Source organism: Phoca vitulina, unplaced genomic scaffold, assembly GCF_004348235.1.
Source record: "Phoca vitulina isolate PV1807 unplaced genomic scaffold, GSC_HSeal_1.0 scaffold31, whole genome shotgun sequence".
Classification (NCBI taxonomy): Eukaryota; Metazoa; Chordata; class Mammalia; order Carnivora; family Phocidae; genus Phoca; species Phoca vitulina.
In genome coordinates, this window is record NW_022589734.1 from 7339003 (window position 1) to 7344688 (window position 5686).

Sequence of the window (5686 nt, forward strand, 5' to 3'; positions counted from 1 at the left end):
TCTGGGAGGATGCAGAAGTCTCTGGGTGATGCTTCCTTCGTAGCTTCATAAAAGAGGACAGACTCCACTGGTATGTGCCTTTGCCCTTTGTCCTACCCCTTCTTGCCCTGAATGTAAGTCCCCCAAGCTCAGCTGGAATGATCTTGTGAATGCAAGGCTAAAATCCATGAAGACTAAAGCCTTGTGCCCAGGAGGGCTGAATCGGAAGATAGAAGGAGAATAGGCCCCCAAGGGCATCATAGAGCCACTATATCGACCATGAGTTGCCCATCTCAAGACGCCAGGTTATGAGAATAAAATAATACTCCAATCAGATTAAGCCACCTGCTGGGTTTCTGTCACACATGACCAACACTGTCCCTAAATGATCACTGCCTTTGCCTCTTTGCTAAGACAGTTTACTCCACCTGTACTGCTCTATTTCCTCTTCTCAACTGATGAGTCCTTGATATCCCCCTGCAAGCCTACCTCCTTCCCTGGCCTTCTATAGAGGAATGATCCTTCCCATCTTCCTCTGCACCTCTTCGCTGGTTGTGGCCCATTTCCCCTTCCCTGTATTTCTATTAACTTTTCTTTTGTAGGTGATGCATCTTCCCAACTACATTCTGATGGCAGAGATTATGTCACACCCATTGTTGTTCCTTTTTGGATTTTTTTTTGAACTTCTGCTTTTGGGATGTTTAAAACTTTTTTAACTTTACACTTAGTAGAAGTTGGTCCAAGTGCTTCCCTTATGAGATTCTGGTTAGAAAGGCGATTTTTATCCTTGTTTAAACAGTGTGGAGGGTGAGGGCAGGAGTGGGAAGCTTGTTTAAAATCTTTTAAAAAATGTAATTCCAGACGACTTTGCATCAAAGTTAGTTCATGGGCTCTTCGGTCTCAACTTCAAATTTATAGTACACTAATTATGATTCATTCAGCATAATAATGCCAGCCTCTGGCCCACACACACAGCACTAGACAGAGCCAACTACTACTAAAGCTGCTCAAAACACCATCTCTGGGCGGGGGGGGGGGGGGGGGGGGGGGGGTGGGGTGGGGCTTCCTTTATTTGAGCACTCCTAACTATTCCTGAGGAAGTGTTGAGTGACTCATCCGCTCCTTTCCAACACCTCCACCTCTCCATCCTGTGCCAGGTCCATCTGGCTTCCTACGACCAAAATAGCATCCTGGGATGACTGTCCTAGAACGCACCAAAGTGGATAGACAGAATGGCAAAGGCTCTTCGGAGCCACTCGGGCGATTTCCTGGAACAGAATCTTTTGTTTGACAGTGTCCAAAAGTTTTCCTACTGCCCCTGCCAGGTCCTCTTCCACTGCATGATTTCCCAATAACAGTAAAGTCTGTGCAATGTCCACCAAACGTATTGGTCAAGAACTTCAAAGGATCTCTTCAGATTTTCTTCTCCAAGTTTGAATGGATCGCCATGGTGCAACCTGGTGAAGGTATTAGATACTTCCACTCTCTAGTCAGCAACACACCTGTTGCCCAACTGAAGAAAATTATACTGGGGCCCCAGGGTCTGTAAGTGCCAGCCCTGACAGGTGCTGCAGCAGCTCCCATGGACCCAGATGCAGAACGGAGCAGGCTCCCACCTCATGACATCGGCTAACAAAGCCAGCCAAGCCTGTCCTTGGTTCACCCTGGGGGCCCACCCTACTACATTAAATTTGGACTCAAGTAGGGCCTACATTAAAAAGGTCTCTAAATTATTCATTATGTGGTCCTCCAGATATTTGCGTTGCTGGAATTGCAGGAGACTTGTGAGAAGCTGCAGACCAGCCAGATAGCCACTGCAGGGTTCTCCACTGGGATCTGCCAGAGCCAGAGGCCTGGGTCCCTAGAGTTTTCTGGTATATTAGGCATGATTTATCAAAATATCAAACTGTTATTCTCTCCTTCCATTAAGATTTAGAAAGCAATAAGAATGTGCAGATGCCAAGTGGGGAGGAACTTTAATTGTTTTTGGAAAAAAACTGAATTTAACTCTGGCCCACAGTACGGAACAGGGTGGAGGTGATGATAGCAAGAAAGCCACCAGAATGGCCCTCTGTTTCGAGAAGTGTAGGGCACAGGGACTTCTCTGTCTTTGAAGAAGCAGGAATCTTGTTAGAGCTATCCCAAAACACGATTTTAGTAGGGAAGTCTACGTATTCTTTTTTTTATTCAAGTTTTTATTGAGATAATCATAGATGCACATGCAGTTGTGAGAAATCATGCTAAAAGAAACTTCATGTGTGCTGTACTCAGTTTCCCTCAATGGCAACATTTTTCAAAACTATTGTATAATACAACAACCAGTATACCGACATTGACACAACGATCTTATTTAGATTTCCCCAATTTTACTTGTACTCCTGTGAGTGTGTGTGAATGTGTGTACCAGTGGGGGGAGGTGTTTAGTTCTATGCAATTTATCACCTGTAGGTCCATGGATGTACCACCCTAGTTCAAGACACTGAACATTTCCGCCACCACAAGGTTCCCTTATGTTGTCCTCTTATAACCACACCCACCTCTCGCAAGCCCATGACAACCACTAATCTGCCTCCATTTCTAAAAATTTCCATTTCAAAAATAGTATATGAATGGAATAATACAGTTTGTAAGTCTTTGGGATTGGGTTTTTGTTTTTTGTTTGTTTGTTTGTTTTTGTTTTCACCCGGCATAATTCCCTGGAGATTCATCCAAGCCAGAGTTTGTATACATTCCAGTAAGCTTAACCATTCATTTGTTGAAGTACATCTGGGCTGATTCAAGATTTGGCTATTATAAAACTGCAATGAACATTCGTGTTTTTAGCAGAGCATGCTAGCTAATGGTGTTGAACATTTTCACGTGCTTACTATTTAACTGCATACCCTCTTCAGTGAAATATCTCTTCATGTCTTAGGACTGTTTTCTAAGTGGATTATTCATTTTTCGACTGTCAGGTTTTGAGACTTCTTTGTATATTCTGGATACTAATCATTTGTCAGATACGTCATTTGCAAGTATTTTCTCCCCATCTGTAATTTGTCTTTTCATCCTCTTTACACAGACTTTCCTATAACAAAAGGTTTTTAAGTTTAATGAGGCCCAATTTATCAATATTTCCTTTCATGATTTATGCTTTTAATCTCAAGACTAAAAATTCGTTGCCTAGCCCTAGATCCTGAAAATTTTGTCCCATTTTTTCTAAAGGTTTTATTGTTTTATACTTAAACCTTTAAGCCCATGATCCATTTTGATTAGTTTTCTGATATCAGATTTAGGTCAGTCTTGTGTGTGTGTGTGTGCATGCACACTTGTTGAAAAGCTATCCTTCCTCCATTGAATTGCTATTGTACCTTTCCCAAGACCACTTGGGCATATCTGTGTGGATCTATTTCCAGGTTCTGTACTCTGTTCCATTGATCTATATGTTTAAGTACCCACCCATTCTGCACGGTCTTGATTACTGTAGCTAGATAGTAAGACTACCAGAAAAATTGATCCCCCCCCCCCTTTATTCTTCTTTGTCAAGATTATTTTATCTAGTTTTCTAAGGTCTGTTGTGCCTTTCCATATAAATTTTAGAATAAGCCTCTTTGTTTCTATAAAAAGTTACCTTGCTGACTTTGATAGTATTTGCTTAAAACTGTAAGGTCAGTTTAGGTAAAATTAACATCCTTGCTATGTTGAGTCTTCCAATTCATGAACTTCTTTACTTTCTTTCTTCAGCATTTTTAAAATTGCCAGCCTACAGATTCTATACATATTTTTACACTTATCACTAAGCATTTCATTTTCTTCCAAATGATTGTAAGTGATACTGTGTTTTTAAGTTCAGTTTACACATGTTCATTGCTAGTATGTAGAAATGTGATTGATTTTTGTGTGTTGATCTCATATCTGGTGATCTCGTTAAATTCACTTATTTGTCCTAGGAGTTTGTTTTTCATAAATTCTCTGGGATTTTCTACAGAGATAATTATGTCATCTGCAAATAGTTTCTTTTTTTCAATCTTTATTCCTTTCCCTTCTTTTTCTTGCCTAATTCCAGTGGCTAGAACTCCCAGTACTATGTTGAATAAGCATAGTAAAAGCAGATATCCTTGCCTTATTTCTGGTTCTTGGAGGGAAAACATCCAGTGTTTACCATTAAGTTTGATGTGAGACAGATTTTTTTGTAGATGCTCTTTATCAAGTTGTAATAAATCACCTCCATTCTTACCTTGCTAAGAGGTTTTATCATAAAAAGGGGTTATTTTTTTCAACATCAATTGATATGATCATATGATTTTTATTATGGTGTGATAGATGACTTGATTAATTTTCAAATGTTGAACCAGCCTTGCATAGCCGTAATAAATCCTACTTGGTCAGGGTACATAATTCTCTTTATACATTATTGGATTCAGTTTGCTCCTGTTTTGTTGAGAATTTTGCATCTAAGTTCATGAGAGACATTGGTCTATAGTTTTCTCTCTTTTGTACTTCCTGGCTTTGGTATCAGGATAATAACAGCCTCAAAAAAAATGAACCAGGAAGTGTTCCCTTTTCTTGTATTTTCTGGAAGAGATTGTGTAAAAATTGGCTTTAATTCTTGTCTAGTGGTTTTGTGTGCAGAAAAGTATGCACACAAAAGAGTTGTACAGAAAAGAGTTAACATTGCAGACCTGAGATTGTGGTCCTTATAAAGACCTGCTTGCAAGGTTGACCCTTGGCTGGTGTCTAGAAACTTGGGTGGTAAATAGTTCCCTAAAGTGATATACCCCTAACTGCTAAGAATGCTACCTAAACTGTTAGTGTGCTGTGGTTTGTGTTAAACCACTACTTTTCTTCTGGACATCTGGAATTTCAGTGACTGTGCTCAGTCACACAGGCCCTATGTACCTGGATGAGCAACTCCAGTGAAAACCCTGGACTCCTAGGCTCAGGTGAACTTCACATTTGTTGTCATAAACTCTTTTTTTTTTTTTTTTAAGGCTTTCAGCAAACACTTTATTTTTTTTTATTATGTTATGTTAATCACTATACATTACATTTTGCTGGAGGAATTAAAAACTGTTTCACTCCACTGGGATGTGACTCTTGGAAACTTGTACTTGGTTTCCTTAGAACTTTGCCCCATGTGCCTGTTCCTGTGCTGATTTCACTCTGTATCCTTTTGCTGCAATAAATCTTAACCATGAGTAAAAAAATATCTGGGGTTCCCTGAGTCCTGCTAGAGATCCTGGGGATAGTCCTGAGGACCCTAAATACATGCTGTGAAACCATCTTGGCTTAAGGATTTCTTTTTCAGGATGCGTTTAATAGCAAATTCAATTTCTTTAATAGTTCTAGGTATATTCAAATTTGCTATTTTACCTTGGTTGAATTTTGGTAGTCTATTTTCAATGAAAGCATCCATTTATGCCAGCATTTCAATTTATAGGCATAATATGTTCATAGCATTCCCTTGTTATCTTTTCAATAGCTGCAGGATTTGCAGTGATATCGCCCATTTCATTCCCAATGTTGGTAATTAATATCCTCACTCTTTATTTTTGCCAATCTTGCTGGAGGTTTTTAAAATTTTATTGATTTTTTTCAAATAACTAGTTTTTTATTTCATAGATTTTCTCTATTATTTTCTTATTTTTCATTTCATTGATTTCTGTTCTTTATTATTTCCTTCAATATGTTTACTTTGGGTTTATCTTGTTATTCTTCCTCAGTTTCT